The sequence below is a fragment of the Taudactylus pleione genome, unplaced genomic scaffold (assembly GCF_031769625.1).
Source record: "Taudactylus pleione unplaced genomic scaffold, aTauple2 ptg000897l, whole genome shotgun sequence".
Lineage (NCBI taxonomy): Eukaryota > Metazoa > Chordata > Amphibia > Anura > Myobatrachidae > Taudactylus > Taudactylus pleione.
In genome coordinates, this window is record NW_028285298.1 from 3373973 (window position 1) to 3393504 (window position 19532).

Genomic DNA, 19532 nt, shown 5'->3' on the forward strand with positions numbered 1-19532 from the left:
AGTTAGCTCCGCAGCCCGCGTTTACTCCGATGGGTTTGTCCCAGCAGTCTGTGGTGCCGTCACCCATGCAGGGTTTCCCACGACAATTGGTGGTACCCCACAGTCTCCCTATTTCCCCGCTCCCGGTTTCTCAGGAGCCAGCGTGGGTTAACTCCCTGACGAGTTCTGTACAGCACTTGTCGGATGTATTGCAAGGGGAGTCTGTGATGCGGCCTCATAAACGGCCGGTGGCGTCTCTGTCGGCTCCTTATGAGGATGACGAAGGGACGTCTGATGATGGGGAGATTCTGGATCCTTACGATCAGGAACCTCTCCATACTAAGGACGCTGATGATAAGTCCAAATTATATATTCCTGGACATATTCGGGCGGTCCGCACAGCCTTTGTGATTGAGGACGAAGTTCCCCCAGCGGCTAAGTCTAAATATGCCTTTTTCAAAGATGTGAAGGGCGATGCCACAGTCTTTCCTCTTTCGGGTCAGTTGGTGGACCATTTAGAGGAGGCGTGGAAACAGCCTGGCAAAAGATACCAGCCGCAGAGACGCCTGGCGGTGGCTTATCTGTTCGCGGATAATTATTTTGCTAAGTGGGAATCCCCTCCACAGGTGGATTCTCACGTGACCCGTCTTGTCCGTAGTGCCACATTGCCGATGCCATCCATGTCCTCCCTTAAGGATGCTACGGACCGCAAGGTGGAAATCTGCCTGAAGTCCGCTTATTCCCTTGCCGGGGGGGGGGGGCAGCACGGCCGGCTATGGCCATTTGCTGGGTTGCCAGAGCGATGGAGCGCTGGGCGGATTCATTAGAGGCTTCTTTTGATGCCGACTGTCCGGCCGAACAGGCGGAGTTGATTGGCAATCTCCGTGATTCGGCCACTTGCATCAACGAGGCGGCTCTAGACATTCGTACTCTGGTGTCTAGAATTTCTTCAGCAGCGGTAGCTGCTCGTCGCACCTTGTGGCTGCGATCCTGGAAGGCGGACGCAGATTCCAAGAAGGGTCTGGAAGCCTTGCTGTTTACCGGAGAAGTTCTCTTCGGTCCGGATCTGGATAAGATTGTGGCCACGCTGGCGGCAGCCAAATCGGCTTGTCTCCCGTCGGCCGCTGCTCCTTCTGGTTCTGGACCATCGTCCTTTCGGTCATCTAGGGCCCAGGGCAGGCCCAAACCACAGTCGTTTCCTCGTCAGGCTGGCACTAGGAAATCGGTCAAGCCCCGGAAGCAGGCATGGAGTACCAGACGTCCGGCCCCCAAGCCAGATGACAAGCCTGCGGCCTGAAGGTCCGGGCCTCCCTTTGGGGGATCCCAGGGTGGGAGGCCGCCTGCTGCAGTTCGCTCAGTGTTGGTCGGTCACTACGACAGACACTTGGGTTCTGGAGGTGGTCTCCCACGGGTACGCCCTCTCCTTCCGGCACAGACCCCCGGCTCGATTCTTCACCACGTGTCTACCATCAGACCGGAACAAGGCTACGGAAATGCGGAAGGTATTGCACACTATGCTCCAGGCTGGAGTTATAGTGCCTGTTCCATTCTCCCAGAGGGGCCAGGGTTTCTATTCAAATCTTTTTTTGGTACAGAAACCCAATGGGTCGTATCGTCCGATTCTCAACCTCAAAGCACTCAACAAGTCTTTGCGGGTACCGAAGTTTCGGATGGAGACCCTACGGTCCATCATTCTGGCGCTGGAACCGGGGGACTACATGGTGTCATTGGACATACAGGACGCTTACCTGCATGTCCCTATTCTTTTGCGCCATCAACAGTTCCTCAGGTTTGCAATCCGCAGCGACCACTTCCAGTTTCGGGCGTTACCTTTTGGCCTGGCAACAGCACCACGTGTTTTCACCAAGGTGATGGCGGTCATGGCGGCTTCTCTGTGGCTGCAGGGAGTCCGCATGTTGCCGTACTTGGACGACCTGTTATTGGTGGCGGGATCTCCAGAGCTGCTGTTACGCCACTTAGACCTGACCATTGCCCTGCTGCAACGGCACGGCTGGCTAATCAACTGGCAGAAGTCCACTCTAATCCCGTCTCGGAGGATTCTGCATATTGGAGCCTTATTGGACTCGGGACAGCAAAAGATCTTCGTGACAGAGGGAAAGATCTCTGCTTTGCAGTCAAGGGTGCGCAGTTGTCTGCACAGCCGCCAGGTGTCTCTACACTCGGCGATGAGGTTACTGGGCTCCATGATGTCGGTGTTCGACATGGTGGAATATGCCTAGTTTCACTCCAGACCTCTGCAGCACCTGATCCTGTCAAAGTGTAACGGGCTGCCTCAGTCTCTGAAGTCCCAGACGATTGTGTTCACCCCGGAGGTTCGCCTGTCCCTTGCTTGGTGGTTACAGACGACCCACCTCAGCGAGGGACGTCCGTTCTGGATTCCAAATTGGGTCCTGTTAACTACGGACGCCAGTCTTCGGGGCTGGGGAGCAGGGCAGGTGGACTCCGACAGAATCGGAGCTTCCAATCAATATCTTGGAACTCCGTGCGGTCTTCAATGCTCTCCAGCAGGCACATCGGTTTCTCCAGGGTCACCCGGTACAGGTCCAGACGGACAACGCTACCACCGTGGCCTACATAAACAGGCAAGGAGGAACCCGAAGCCGGGCGGCTCTCGTAGAGGTGTCTCGGATCCTGGTTTGGGCGGAGCGCAATCTTCCGGCCATATCAGCGGTCTTCATCCCGGGAGTGCTCAATTGGGAGGCGGACTTTCTAAGTCGCCAGGACGTTCATCCGGGGGAATGGTCCCTGCACCCGGACGTTTTTCAACTACTGGTGGACAGATGGGGTCTTCCAGAGATCGACCTCATGGCGTCCCGGCACAACAACAAGTTGCCGGTGTACGGGTCTCGCACAAGAGACGAAGGGGCGTAACTGGTGGATGCTCTGTCCGTCCGGTGGACGTTCCGGTTCGCATATCTGTTCCCTCCGGTCTCCCTTCTTCCACGGGTAATCCGGAAATTCAAACAGGAAGGAGGGACGCTCCTGTTGATAGCTCCCGCGTGGCCCAGACGGCACTGGTTCTCAGACCTTCAGGGTCTGTCCGTGGACAGTCCTCTGCGGTTGCCGCTACGACCGGACCTCTTGTCAGGGTCCTTGTCGTCACCCGGACCTGACTCTGCTGTCTTTGACGGCGTGGCTGTTGAGACGGCCATGCTGAGGTCCCGGGGGTTTTCCAGCTCTGTGGTGCGTACCATGTTGCGAGCTCGGAAACCGTCTTCCACGAGGATATACCATCGCGTGTGGCATACGTTCTTTCAGTGGTGTCGACCGAGAGGTTATGCACCGCGGGAGTTTCGTCTGTCTCGGATTCTCGCCTTCCTGCAAGCGGGACTAGATCATGGGCTTCGCCTTGCTTCTTTGAAGGTACAGGTTTCGGCCCTGTCTGTCTGGTTTCACCGTAGGATTGCTACAATCCCGGATGTGCGCACCTTTATGCAAGGTGTTGTCCGCATTCAGCCGCCCTTTGTTCCACCTGTGGCGCCTTGGGATTTGGCTGTGGTCCTGAGGGCTCTCCAAGGACCGCCGTTTGAACCACTGGGCTCAGTGGATCTTAAATGGCTGGGCTCAGTGGATCTTAAATGGCTAACAGCTAAGACTGTTTTCCTTCTGGCTATTGCTTCGGCCAGACGTGTTTCTGAGTTAGGGGCTCTTTCTTGTAGACCCCCTTTCTTGGTTTTTCATGGGAACAGGGCAGTGCTCCGCACTCGGCCCGAGTTTCTTCCCAAAGTTGTTTCCCAGTTTCATGTTAACGAGGAAATCGTTGTTCCGGCCTTTAACTCACCGGGTCTTTACGTGGGTGAGGCCTCTTTGGATGTTGTGCGGGCCTTAAGGACTTATGTTGACCGCACTTCTTCGTTTAGGAAGTCGGACGCTTTGTTTGTCCTCTATGGCTTCCGTAAAAAGGGTTGGCCTGCTTCAAAGCAAACTTTGGCAGCCTGGATCCGTATGGCTATTTCTGGAGCTTATCTTCATGAAGGTCTACCGGTTCCTCCTTCTCTGAAGGCTCATTCCACTAGGTCTGTGGGTCCTTCGTGGGCAGCTCGACGTGGTGCCTCTGCAGTCCAGATCTGCAAGGCTGCTACGTGGTCCTCTGTCCATACCTTCGTGAGGTATTACAGGTTTGACACCTTCGCCTCTCAGGATGCTTCCTTCGGGCGGCGGATTCTCCTTTCAGCACAGGAGCGTCCCCACCCTTAAAGGATACTGCTTTGGGACATCCCCAAGGTATCCTGTGGATACCCTATGGACCCTGAAGTAGAAAATATGATATGGTAAGAACTTACCCTTGTTATCTCTCTTTCTACGAAGTCCATAGGGTTCCACAGGACTCCCGCCCTGTCGCACCTGTGCTGCAGATGGGCTTTGCTCTGGTCACTGGTTTTCCGTCTCCCTCTGGTGAGAATGTGATTCTTGTATGTGTCCAGATCTTTGTTCTCTCTCTTCCTTCTCCTCCGGCCTATGGCTTGGTAACTGAGGTGCCTTGGCTCGGGGGCGGGGTATAGGAGGGGGACACAGTGCATCCTGGGAGGCTGAAAGCTTAACTCTTTGGTGCCCTGCGACTGACGTCACACCTATACCCCAAGGTATCCTGTGGAACCCTATGGACTTCGTAGAAATAGAGATAACAAGGGTAAGTTCTTACCATATCTCATATATTTTTTCGGGTGTAGTGAAAAGGAACTGGCAGTTTGTCTAGGATTAGGCATAGATATTGTGTAGTGCGCCTTTTAGGCCTAGGGGTAAATTTTACTAAAGTGAGCGTCTTTAGAAGTGAGTTTTGGAAGAGATGTTGCCCATAGCAACCAATCAGATTCTACTTAACATTTAACTAGCACCTTCTAGAAGATAATAGCTAGAATCTGGTTGCTATGGGCAACAACTCTTCTAAAACTCACTTCAGGAAATTTACCCCCTAGTGTCTGCCTGTAACTATATGGTGGGTGAGTGGAATAGAGCACAGGTTCTCAAACGCTGTCCTCGGGACCCCAAACAGTGCATGTTTTGCAGGTCTCCTCACATAATTACTAGTTAAATAATTAGCTGCACCTGTGGATCTTTTAAAATATGTCAGTGAGTAATGAATACACCTGTGCACCTGCTGGGTGACCTGGAAAAAGTTATCTGTGTGGGGTCCCGAGGACCGAGTTTGAGAACCACTGGAATAGAGAGATGTTACTTCCACTGTGTCTATATTGTCAGTATGTCTGTGGCTATTGCAGTCTTGCATTGAATTTTATTGCATAATAAAATATCTATTTCTATGTTGTGTTTAGTGGAAAACCGAGGACCAAGGACAAGATTAATGATGGAACCCTAGCAACATCCATCCCAAGAATTGAAACGTGTGTGTAATTCCAGTTTCTAATCCGGGGGAAACTGGAAAACATCTCCGCGATGGACTGTAATACAGAGAGGATGCTGCTGGCCTGACTTGTCGCACTTTACATGGAATTTATTTGTTTTTTTTCGTTGGCTCTGAGGAAAGGCTGCTTAAACTAGATTTATATATGTTTGTAAATAAGAAGATTCACAGCAAAGACTGTCGTGCATTATTTTTAAAAAGATTTAACATTTTTACAGGTTATATTTAATATGTATATAGATCGGTCAAACTCCTGACCGCTGGCATGTCGGCGCTAAGGACTAGGCTTAGGGTGATGATTAGTATGGTGGTGTGGGGTTATGATACTCACCATCGGTTGTTGGTATCCTAACCCTTTCGGGATGCCTGCTTCAGGACTCTGACATTTTTGTCTGTTCTATGACCTCTTCCTGTCGTATAGTCGGTGTATTTTCTACTTTGGAAGCGTGGACCACAGCTGGATTTTGGCATATGAGCAAAAATATGCCTACTATGCGTATGGGTGTAACCTACGCCCATTTTGTACCTTATCAGCCCCAGTGTCTCTGATTCTAATTGTAAATATGGCCATTGATGAGAACAAAGATGTAGGGTTAAGGTGACTTCAGTTATGGCAGATGCCCGTGATTGTTATTTATATAGTTCTCATATTCCGCTGGTGCGAAAACTTCATAGACAGAAACCGGCAAAAAGTTTTCCCCATCTCAGAGCAGGTGATAAAACTTTGCAAAATCCCTATTTTTGACTGTGGGGAATTTGTTCAGAACCCTTCGGACACCCCTCCTAATGACTAATTAGGCAAAAAAAAAAAATTACATTTTCACCCCTAAAACGACATTTAATTATTGGGGGGAATTAAATGTAAAGTGTTGGAAAATGGATATAAAGTACTGGCTCGGGTATTTTGGGGAGCTGTATGGGTGGGACAGATGTTTTAGGATTGCAGGGGGCTGCAGCAGGTGCATTTTGTCTTGTGCTTTTTTAAACTGCGCTTTTATAGACACACAAATATACTAGCACCCATTTTAATATACCCCCCAAATTAACTACAGTTTATTTATTTTTTAATAGCTTTTTATCATGTTTCCACACCTATGCAAATATGCATAGAACGGCCATTTCACTCAATTTAAAAACCCAAAATACTTTTAGGGCTAGCAATACACTCCTATATTGATTCCCATGGTTATATTTACTTAAGTGAGTTTTTAGGAATGGAGATGTTGCCCATAGCAACCAATCAGCTTCTACTTAACATTTAACTAGTGCCTTGTAGAAGATAATGGCTAGAATCTTATTGGTTGCTATGGGCAACATCTCCATTTCTAAAAACTCTCTCACTTTAGTAAATTTACCCCACAGTGTCAGTTAGGATTTTTATGGGGTACAGACTGATTTCTCAAAAACTATTTCCCAAACATTAAAAAACAAAGGCCATGTTCTGAATTGTATGGTTTAGTCCCTTTAAATCCAGCTGCCATAGACGCTGCGGCTTTAAAAAGCGTTGCAGAATAAATGTACCCCGTTGTTTATTGATGGATAGTTTGACCGAAAATTTAGAGTTGGGGAAATCAGCCGTCACCCCTAGGGCAAATATTCATTGTTTCTGTTTCTTCTGGATCAACTAAAATGGAATAATATGAATGGACTGTGTAACTGATTATCATTTTATTACATTTGTAAAGAAAGTGTTGTGTGTTTCTTTCATAGTGATGGTATACATTTTAGTGTCATTTAGGTCTTTGGTCTGTATAAATAAAAAAGAGCTTAATCCTGACACCTTAAGATGGGGAGTTTAAATAAAGTCAACAATGATGCAATCTGGCCTATCAACAGAGCTACAGGACAAAGATCAGTTAATTACAACAGTGCGCTCTAGTACTGTGATTAAAAGTAATAAACTTTATTTAATTATTCTTGAAAATTATATAGTCCCCCACCTAGAACGCTAGTATTTGTTGTACCCAGCGATACATACTTGTGTGTACCACTCTCGCTCACTCTTGTTGGTTTTTTTCCCTCCTTTTGCTCTCCTGTCCCTCTGTCTCTGGGGGTCCGTCTTCCGTTCTTCCAGTTGTTGCACAATCTAGCTGTGGCATGCGCTGTGCCCCGCAGACCTAATGTGAATGCACACATGCCTAGATTGTGTTATCGCACCTCACAGAAGATTATGTACTTGTTTAGGGAAGACTTGGTGGTAGATGTGCACCATGCATGTTATGCCTTATGTGCACCGATGTGATTACATTTTAGCAGAACTTGATGTTATATAGATTATTTTTAGTACTATTGTACTTTTTTGGGACTTTGCATTTTCTTTTCTGTATGTGACCTGTGCATCAATGTGTCCATTTATTTTTTTTTCTTCAATACTGGTTGTAGATAATGTGATTTTGGGGAGTGCCTGTGATGTCATCATGAGGTAATGTGTGGTAAGTATGAGATATAAAAGAAGTGTATGAAGACTACAGATGTGTGTTTATGCTGGTACGGTCTGGAAGTGACATCACTGACACTGGTGGGAGGGGTCGGAGTTCATTCCACCTGTCACGAAAATCATCGCTTTGAAATTTAATCAGCAGTTAATTTTATACAGATTTTTATCAGTGTAACTTGGACTTTATAATATGTCTGTTAGGATTGAATACACCTGAGGACTGAGTTTGCAAAGTTAATGAGTGGTCTAGTTTTAATAAATTACTGAATATTTCCCTACATGTCATGTAAAGGTACTATTTGGGGTAATGCTCCCCCTTGATATAGATTACAGCCATGGACAAAAGTTTTGAGAATTACACAAGTATTGGTGTTCAAAATTACGGCTTCAGTGCTTTTAGACCTTTTTGTCAGATGTTACTATGGTATACTGAAGTAAAATTGCAACCTGTTGACCACTTGTACATGTTGACCTTTAGTGTGTTGACCTTTTTGTGACGGTTGGCCTATTGTCTGTCTAATGGTGTGTACACACTACACGATATGCTCCCTGAGCGATATCGTGTAGTGTGTCCCCGGCAGGCTGTGCTCAATGTCGTTCATGACATTGAGCACAGCCGCTGAACGATATCATTAGCGATATCGTTCAGCGCCGGGCTCTCTTCCCCCATTCCCTGACATGCAGCAACCTGACGAGATCGTCAGGCTGGCCTGCATGTCAGCCCGATGAACGATGATGATGACGAACGACCCGCGGGAACGCGCGTCGTCGTTATCGTTCATCTTTTTGGGGTTAAAAATGGACCATAAAGTGGACGACTGAACGATATCGTTATCGTTCAGTCGTCCACTTTATCGACCAGTGTGTACGCACCTTAACATCCGGTGTCTATCTAGATAGTTAAATGGTCGAAAATATCTTATACCGTACATGTTACAAACACACCTATATATAGATGGGAAATTTTTGCATTTTTATTGAAAAACAATTTAATCTGTGGACAATCATTGGTGATTATATTATCCTATGTACGGAGTATGGAGTCAGTCCCTGATGAAGTCTCATAAGAAGGCGGCAAAACGTGTAGGTTAAAGAGGTTCTGAGATCCACTATAAGGACACACAATCCACCTATGAACTATGAATAAGGGTGGAAAAATCCTTAAATAGAATTGTTCTGGTGCCCACCGACCTCCCTCCCTCTTACCTGCACGGCGAAGGAGAAGGTGTAATGTGCAGTGTTTTAACTTAAAGGTGCAATAGGCTGCACGGTGCAGGGACCATGCAGCCTATTGCACAGTCCCTGACCGTCCACAGCCACTGCGCCTTTTAAATCTTGGTTGGGGGGGGGGGGGGGAGAGAGAAAACTGCCCCCTTGCAAACCCGTTTCGATGCCCATGAGCGTTACCCATTATAATACTTTTTTTTTGTCAGATAGTATTTGACATACAGTATATACTACAAAAACAAATCAAATACTAAAAGTCAATTGAGAAAATAAACCAAAGTCTGTGTGATAATATCTGGATTAATGCACTCCCCCAATAAAAGGGTGGGAGGCTTGTATGTCTTTTCAAGGTGTGAAAGTGGTCAAATCAGTAAAAGGATCTAACAATAATGTTGGGGTGAGGCCTAATGATGTAAAGAGCCCAGCCCTGCCCCCTAAATTATCAGCTGCATCTCCTCTACTAATCAATCAGCTTCTTACGTACATTTTACAGACTGTTTGGAAAATAACAGGAGCTGATTGGTTGGTACTTTATTTCTCACAATTTTATCTCTCCAATAATACCCTCTATTCCCCTACCCTATATATTAATACAATAATATGGCTTTCATTAATAGTGTATTGGGAGTCCTTGACTTCTGATTGGGCAGATTGCTCAGACAGCATGCCTCGCCTCGCCACCTGTATTGTTTAGTGACCGTCTGATTTCCTGTGGTTTTACATGTAAAAAAATTCTGTGGTTGCAAAAACCACCCTTTAGTAAATATACTTCTTGGTGCTATTTAGCACTAAACATTAATATGAATTTATATCCAAAATAATTCTGGTAACCAACCAATTATTTCAGATATCGGATTTGTCTGTATTTTGGAATATTTGCATACCATAATTTCCAGGGGATGGGACCCAAATCTAAACACAGAATGCATTTATGTATCATATACACCAGGGGTTCCCAACCATGGTCCTTAAGGCACGCCAACAGTCCAGGTTTTAAGGATAGCCATACTTGAGTACAGGGGACTTAATTAGTACCTCAGTTACTTTGATTTAACCGTCTGTGCTCAAGCCTGGATATCACTAAAACCTGGGCTGTTGGTGTGCCTTGAGGCCCGAGGTTGGGAATCACTGATATACACACAGCCTGCAGGTAATTTTATACACTATTTGTAGTAATTTTGTCCCCTACACAAAGTTTGTACATTGAACCATCAGAAAGCAAAGGTTTCACTATCTCTGTCACGCTCAAAAATTCCGTATTTCGGAATATTTTTATATAGGAGACTCAACCTGTACATTTATTTTTGTACATATTTCCCTCAGTCCAGTTAATTTGTTTCATAGTCCATTCTATTTCACATGCAATAACATCATACTGATAACATTCATCAGCTAAACAAGCAGACAAGTATTAATCCTCTCAATGCTAAGATTAAAAGAAAAGTTACCAACACACACTAGAGGGCGCACTATCTGCTGAAACAGATACAGGTATAATTATTTTATTTTTAAAGCATCACAAGTGGTCCGCAGCGCTGTACAGGTTAGGTGGTCTCTCTACCTCTATTGCTGTGAGTTTTCATGCAGAAATTAGACAGCTGATGTATTTTAAAGGCAACAAATAAAATATTAATGTTAATTTATTTTGTGAGAGTCACAGATATTTCCATGGAAATGGTTCAATAGTTTGTGTGTGGGCAATTTTCAATTTACGTCTTGGTTGTAGTAATCGTTTTTGTGTGTCTCTTATGAGCTGTATGGTTTCCGCATATAGCAGCTGAGATGATTATTCAAGGAACGAGTGATTGCGTTTTATGCGAAAACACTACATAAAAGGTATCTGTGCAACTTACATATTCCTATACCCAGTAGAACGAGGTCTGCTATAGCATAATGTGTATAAACAGTATATTTAAGAAATATGGTAGCATCAAGCAAACAACTTGCCATTTCTTTCCTGACTAAAGAAGCACTGTACTGTTCATCAAGATACGGCCCTAATCTTCATCTCTACATGCTTGAAGGAGTAGTGGTGCCCCTTTCCAGTGTGCCAGTTGATGCCATCAACGTAGGTGGCATGCTTCTCCAAGTGGTAATCCATTCAGGTTGGTGGAGTGGCAGTTACTGTACCACCAGCCGCCCTTGTAAAGTAAAGAGCAGCTGTTTCCTTCGGTATCATTGTCTTGGTCCTTTCTAGAGAACTTCATATTGTTTAATCCTGACATGGAATCACCTATGAAATTTCACAATATACAGTATGTTTAAATCCTTTCTCAACCCGCCAGCAAAGGTTTACGGGGACACCTCGGATATCTATTTTAAATTTTTTTTTTATGTGTCTTACGACATTAATTAAGTAGGACACTTTTTTGTTCTGGTTTACTATTTGTTTATTCACTGTCATTACAGAATACAGCACTTTGGATCCAGATGGGTGCTGCGAGCTCTATGTCCCCATCTTGTGGTCAGTCACAAAAATGCACATATTAGGGAATGTGACTCAGGGCGAAATGTACTAAAGTGCAAATTAGTGGCAGCTTCTTGGTCAACGCAAATTGCATCCCTCTACTGGTGAGTTTGACCTCAAAATCGCTATCCCGCCCGCCGCTATCCCGACATAGAACTAAAGACAGGCGTCGAAATCCCGACGCCTATCATTAGCCCCACTACGGAATCTCGACACCCCGCATACCAAACGAAAGTATGCCAGGTGTCTTAGCGTCTAGCCACTGGGGGTGTTAGATTTAGGGACCCCTGGGGGGGATTTAGGATTACGCACCCCCGGGAGGGTTAGGGAAGGGGGAGTTGGGGTTAGGCGCCCCCCTGGGAGGGGGAGGGTTATGTTTAGGTGCTAACTGGGGGAGGTTAGGGTTAGACACCCCTAAGGGAGGGAGAGGAGAGAGCTATACTCTTCTACAGCTGTCGGGATTTTGACACGCCGGTCTGCCGCTGTCTGTATTTAATCCGGCAGCTAAACATACCTATTCCATATGAACTGCCCTCTCAGGTTATAACGACAGCAACCTGTTTTTAATGTGTTTTCCTATATTAAATCCGAATGTTTTTTATTAAAAAATTCACACTTCTGTGAGCATTATATTTTATTAATATTTTTGTAACTAAGTCTTAAATATATTTTTGGGATTAAACGCATTTAATCTAGCATCTTCTCCGTGATTCTTATTGAACTTGCGAGCCTGTGAGGCCGATGCTACATACCTGTGTGTAATGGAAGGTGATTTTTGTTAATTGTTTGGGGATCGCAAGACTCCAGGGTCGAAAACTTGCATGGTGGCAGAAGAATCGTGTATTTTGGTAAGTGACCGAGGTGCGCCAGCGTCAAGACCAGCTGATCCAGTTTCCTGTATCTGTGAGTCAGCCTGGGATCGTGACAAGGGGTGACACAGATGGGGTAGATAGTGAGGAAGGAGCATGGAGCAGTGGGTTAGGATGAGAGCTGGAAAGCTTTGATGTAGAAGTGTTTGCTGAGAGAACATTTGAAGACTAGGAGCCAGGAAGCAAAGTTATGAAGGATCAGGTGTACACACTATACGATGTGTATGATATCTTGGTCTGATCCGCATCAGAAATATAGATCATATGATACATCATATAGCGTGTACCCAACTTAAGGCAGCACGGACCCCAGGACAGCCCTGGTGTTTTGTAATCACCCCTCCTCTTGGTGCCCCTGATTATCCAAATCATTATAGAGCCAGAAACATTTTGTTAATATAGTAAAATGCCAAAGTTACACAAACACCGACTTCTGTGCTGAAAATTGCTCAGCTGGTGGGAATGTTTCCAACTTTCCACCTACAATGGAACAAGAATTGGCCGGTTGGGTTGGTTACACCAAACATGTTATAATAACCAACAAGTTGGAAGTTTTCGCCTTTTTTTTTTTCCGCATTTTCACAATTATTGTTCAGAACCCTCCAGGGTAAGGGAGATACCAGTATTGTATATCCCAGCTGTATAGATGGTAAAATCATATAGTATACATTTTTTCTATACTATGCAAGAAGCAAGAATGTTTGTGATTGCGAAAGTTAAAACTCAATTTTATATGGCATAAGTGCCTCCTTCCTGTAATCAGCAAATCTATTAATTTTCATATTACGTATAAGATTTGGGGACCTTTGCTGGTCTGACAGCAGTGTTCTACCTGAGGTTATATTGTCACATTCAATACCAATATATAATGGAAATGCTTATGTATGATACAATTATAGATTATGTAAATGGGTGACTGCAAATATCAGGCAGCGCTGGGTGTTGGTGACAGCACTGGGAGATGGAGACAGCGATAAGTTTTGCAGGCAGTGCTAGGTGATGATAAAAGCACTAGAGACAGAACTTTTGCAGGCAGTGCTGGGAGCTGATGACAAGTGAGTTTTGCAGGCAGCGCTGGGTGTTGGTGACAGCTGGTGACGGAAATTTATTTTGCAGGCAGCGCTGGTTGTTGGTAATAGCACTGGGAGCTGGCGACAGGTGACTTGCAGGCAGCACTGGGTGTTGATAGAGCTGGGAAATGGTAGAGAGATGACTAACAGGCAGTGCTGGGTGATGGTGATAGCACTGGGAGCAGGTGGTAATACCGCTGGGAGCTGGTGACAGATGACTTGTAGGCAGCGCTGGTTGTTGGTGTCAGCGCTGTGAGCTGGTGACAGAGGTGACTATTGCAGGCAGTGATATGATAGCGCTGGGAGCTGGTACAGAGATGACATTGGCAGGCAGTGTTGGGTGATGGTGACAGCCCTATGAGCTGGTGACAGGTGACTACTGCAGGCAGTACTAAGTGATGGCAATAGCGTTGGGAGCTGGTGAGAGTTGCAGGCAGCACTGGGTATTGATGTTAGCGCTCGTGACAGGTGACACTATGCAACAGGTATGACGACCCTGTTACACCTGCGAAACACATTTATCAGTGATCTCATTTTTCCAAATATGTGGCGCCACCCAAAGCGCGTTGTCTCCTCCCTGAGCCTCTCAGTGATGTCTTCCTTCTGCTGCTGCAGTTGTTTTCAATTCAGTTTTTTTTCTGTTTTATTTCAGCTTTTAGGTCTTTTTTACGCTGCTTTAGCGCTTGTACTCTGTCCTCAGCCGTTTCCATGGTCTCCTCCTGCTTCTACTCGCTCTCTGTAACCAGGCTGCCATTGGCGATGTTGCTGTGGTCTTCCCCCAGGTCACCTATGGGTTCTCCTAAGTCAGCACTATCATTTTGCTGCCTCTCATGGTGGGTCCATATCGATGTATATTCCATCTGTATTTTCTGCCATCCTTTATAGTGGTTCCTATGATGGTAAATTGTGCCACCAAACATGGAGATTTCAGCTCTATCATCCTCTGTGGTCACCATTAGATACTCTTCATCTGCCGGATGGGTCAGCTGTCTAAGACAGTATTGGTAATCTATACCTAGTTGTTCTCCATCACATTGGGTGATAAACTCTGCGATGACGCCATTATTGGCGGGTAGTTGTACCTCCATCTTAGTTTGCTGTTCTTCCATACTCTCGGCAGCAGACTCATATGTGACGTCGCTGTCAGAGCCGTGCATCTCCTCATTAGCTTCTCCTACCTCCAGATCCTCAGTATAGAATTCAGGATCTTCAGCTTCTAACACATCGTCATTAATAGTCTCCTCGATATAGTTGTCCTCAGAGGAATCCATTATATTATAATTATATGAACTTTGGCCCTGATTCAGAGCCGGACGCTCTGACAGAGCCCTCGCTCTGAATCAGGGCCGGCCTTCTTGTTTTTTTAGAGCGGCCTCCTGGCTGCTCGCATAGCTGTGGGTGGCCACCCACAGCTATAGCGAGTGGCCAGGAAGATGGTCGCGATGGTCAAGACCATCGGGCTTGCGACGAGACCCTTGTGGTAGGGTCTCGTTGCCGCAAGCCCAAGAGAGATTTCGGCTCTCACAGAGCCGGAATCTCTCCCACTGACATCACTCGTGATGTCAGTGAAGCCGCCGCCAAACGGAGGCGTTCACATGGGAATGCCTCCGTTTGGGCGGCTACTCCCCCGGCCCGCCCACCAAAGGGGGCCTGCTGTCACTCAACATCGCCAACACGCCCCCTTTGGTACGAGACCCGGAGCGACGTTGTGCGCATGCCATCGACCCGCTTGCGAGCGCATCTGAATCAGGCCCTTTATGTGATCAAGATCGAGCACAAAGAAAATGCTGCTTACTGTAAGCGAGTCCGCAGCAAGACAGGGGTCTCGCAGTGGGCAGTACTGTAGTTCAGTTCTGTAACAAACGCCATTATGACAAAATACTGACAACTTTTCCCTGTTTGTATTTGTTAATAAAGTTTATACTGTTGTAAAACAAAGACAACACTATAGCAGCAACGAAACCTTATTTTATCTGTATGAATAAAAAGTAGAATATTATTCAGTAAAAAAAACACTGAAACACTGGTCCCACTTACTCATGTATAGTACAATAACCTCTGTATTATGGACATTGCTGAAACACCTGCAACTGGCTGCTCAAACATCTGCTACTGTAGCCATAGAAATAGCAGCTGTATAACTAATCACTACATAATACTGTACATCCCCCAGCAAGTTACCTCACACTCACTGTCCCTCTCTCTGTTGGATCATATCTTATGCAGCACATCCTAACACAGTGCTTCCCAAACGCTCCTGAATCACGGCGCCCTAGGGTATCAGCATCTAGATCATGGCACCCCGAGGCCAAACGTTTCTCATTGAGACATAAACATAAAGTACATTGTGCTGACCTGCCATCCTTTGGGTCAGTTATGTGGTTGTGTATCCGTTTATCCACACATTTTATCATTGGCAGCCACTAATACTGGTTTTACCTATCACACTGACCATAAATAATTTGATGTGGTCCTTGACCACCAACCTGTGGCACCTCTGCAAGTGCCCAACTGCTCCCCAGGGTGCCACGGCACCCGCTTTGGGAACCACTGACCTATAGTGTTTTGCAATCTCTATACAATGGTTAAAAAAGAAGTCATACTGCACCATCTGCAGGCTGTATTAGGTATTGCATTCTAATATTTAAAGGCTATCTACCACCTGGCAATATAATGGTATTTTTTGTTTAATTTAAGGATCCAGCCATGGAGCAAGGATTGTGTAGTCTGACAACCCAACTCACCTTTTGAGTAGGAAGCTCACACTCCAGCTGGCTTCTTACATATGTCCATAGCCCCAAAGAATGCAGAGAAAATAAAAAAGACAGAACATGACATTATAGGACCAGTGGCCAGATGTACTAAACTCTGGAGAGTGATAAGCTACCAACCAATCAGCTCCTAACTCATTTTTCAAACACCACCTGTAACATGACAGTTAGGGGCTGAGTGGCTGCTAGTTTATCACTCTCCATTTTATTACTTTTCAGAGCTTAGTACATCTGGCCCCTGGTGACAGACCTGCTTTAAAGAGATGAATGAGAGCTTGGGACCCTTTTCCTATGTGACCTTTATGAGGATGCGAGGAAGAATCAAATAACTTAGATGAGTAATTCTGTAGTGAAACTGGATTGGGACTCCCGATTCCTGACCCAGGCAGTAAAGATTTGGTAACTGGTTAATCTGATTCTAGGAACTGAGGGATTGAACCCTGATTCTCCTCTATGGATTTGGCTTAACCTGCTCCCTTACAGTACAAGCTTGGGCTGTTTGGAGTAGGTGGGGAGTGATTTGCCTGAGTTCTTGGCAGACTGTTTCCTTTATGGACCGAAAGCCTATTTACTTCACAACAAGCAGAGGAACCTGCTCTCTCACCCACTGAGTTCTTTATTTACCAGCAGCAGGAATAGACCTTTTTTTTTTGTCTGGTCAATCACATAGCTAATAATGTTATCCAACTCAAGGTAAAATAAGACGTTGCCACAAAAATGTAGCGTCGCCTATTCTGACCTTGCCAGCCATGACTCAAGCCTTGTAAGAGTTAAGCTGGCCACACATCTAAAGATTATCTGTCCAACCAGCCAACTAGTTGATTGGTTGGAATGAAAATCTGGTAAGGAATACAACCAGCAATTTGCTCCCAAATGCTGGAAAATGGACCAAAACTGTTGTTTGAACAAATTGTTTAGATCAAACATTTAACAAACTTGTCTGACGACCATTTTCATCTGTTTTCTGGCATTTAGGAGCAAATTGCTGATCACCAGTTACTCCCATACATTACCAGATTTTCATTCCAACCAATCAACAAGTTGGCTGGTTGGATGCAAGTTGGTCTAGTGTGTGGCCAGCTTTACTCTAAACACTATTCCGCAGCCTTATTGACTACATGGGTTCTAAACAAGGCGTCATCCACTATGCAAATGAACCTGAGAATGGTCTTGAATTTCCACTATAAACCAGCTTTAAAATGTGTAGGAATTGGAACAGCGGTGGTGTTAGGGTGGGCACACCTATTAAGGAATGGTCTATGTGGAGTTTCACATCTATCCATATCCTCTTTTGGAATTGAAAAAAAAATATTTGTAAAACGCAAAACATCTGGAGCCTACTGTCGGGAATTGGTCCACGCCTATCATGATATCCAAGAGTTGACTGAAATCATCTGCTTTCTTCTGTTAAGCTGCATATTGCCAGGTTCCAGTGACTCCATTGCTGTCCTGGATGTGTAGTGACTGCCTGCACTAAATCATTTACCTAATGCCGTCTTGCAGAAGCCTCTGAAATACATGAGGATTCTGACTTTTCTGATCATTCAACTACCGTCTTCTTGTGAGGAGCACTGCTAATACTCTTTTCAGGACCGGGCCAAGGCAATCTGACGTTTCCATGACTTAACCAGAGAAGAATTCTATAGACTCCCATCTAAGGCTGCTCACTCTCCCAAGTTCAGTGCAGCGTCTGTTCTAGTTACACCCAAGTGAAATATGGAGCTTATTCTGGAACTCCTGCTCGTAGTATGAGCACCTTATTCCGACCACTCCTGGTACGTTGATATGTCTCTTCTCGTTTAAGAAGTATAAAACTCTTTCCCAGATGCAATAGCTTATTCTGAAATTCCCTCTTACCTATCAGTATGCAGTCTTCTTACCGGTTAGCCTCTAGAACAGGGGTATTCAACATATGCCCCTCCTGCATGCCATAATAGCAAAACTGACAGGGCATGCTGGGATGTGTAGTTCCACAGCAGCTGGAGGACCACACATTGAATACTGCTGCTGTAGAACAAGTCAAACCAGGGGCTGAATTTAGTTAATAAAAACCAGATGTGAGCACGGTGTATAAACCCAAGAGATGGAGTTTATGGGTACAATACAGAGACCACTCTGGTAACCCCCCTCCCACCAGCACAATGCAGAGATTGCTCAGGTACTCTCTCCCCAGTAACTACAAGTTTGGCAATCCCATAGCAAAACATGGAAATAGACCTTCAACATTTTCAGGGCCTGACCGCCTTCCTCCGGGTACAGTTTTGGGTGGGCTGACTCCCCCACCAGCAACATAGAATAATTCCTCCCGGATCACAATGTAGTGTTGGAAGCCTAGAGAGACCATTCATGTTCACAGCATTCTGGGACTTCAAATGCCTCAAGGTGACATCCCCCAACCACCAAAAGTCCAATGCAGAGAGCCCCCCTTCACCCCTGTACTAAACAGACCATATTCTGTTTTCTTCTAACGTTATTTTATTGAGCAGTTGGACAAAGTGAGGGAAGGCACGGCGCACGAGATGTTGACGTAATTACGCTGCGCGGCCGGTAGCCACATCAAGTTAAAAGATTATTAGTTGCCCCCTGCCCCAGCCTCCACCCCTAATAAACTCCCCCTTGTATTGCCATATGTGTGGCACCAGTCACCAAAACACATCTCCCATCTGTCCAGGCAGGAATCAGAACAAAAGTCCTGACTAAGAGAACAGACCCCATATATAGGACTGGTCTGCCAAAATGACACAGCTGGGAGATATGGGGACATGCAAGTGACTGTCCACTATGGATAGCTGTGTTCTGGTGGTCATTCCCCCCAGTGCAATTGTTGCAGAACTTCCCCAGTTGTACTAAATACTAATAGCTGATACAAAATAGCTGTTAGTGAATGTTAAATATATTAATGCAGGAAGGTTTGTTACTGTGGAAAAATAGTTTCTACTTGGGAGATAGAGGGACATTGAAGTGCAAAAAAAAAATCAGATGACTGTCTGCCCCTCCCCTTTAGAATGTAAGCTCTCACGAGCAGGGCCCTCGTCCCTCACGTGCTTCTCCCCCTATTTATATTGTCATTTACTACTAACTGCACACAATGGCACCTAACACCTGGTTGCTCATGTCCTGCTGCTTGTGTTATGCAGCTATGTTTATAAACCATGTCCTTGTCCTGCATTGTTTTGTATCACTATTAACTGTTCTTCTCGTGTGCTCATTTATGTACTGTGTAAGGCGCTGCGGAACCTTTGTGGCGCCATATAAATAAAGGATAATAATAATATTACGTTTATACTGAGCGCCACCTAGCGCCTGCTACCCAAACTGCAGCCCCAGCT

General features: G+C 45.6%; 1 long non-coding RNA gene across 2 annotated transcripts in view; it reads left to right on the forward strand.

The window, feature by feature from the left end:
* The window catches only part of LOC148474087 (uncharacterized), a 46991-nt gene extending 38752 nt beyond the window's left edge, over positions 1-8239 (forward strand). For both annotated transcript variants that reach the window (XR_015872923.1, XR_015872924.1), the window contains one exon: positions 5274-8239. This is a non-coding gene — a long non-coding RNA (uncharacterized LOC148474087). The remainder of the gene's footprint in view (positions 1-5273) is intronic.
* Positions 8240-19532: the final 11293 nt, after the last annotated feature.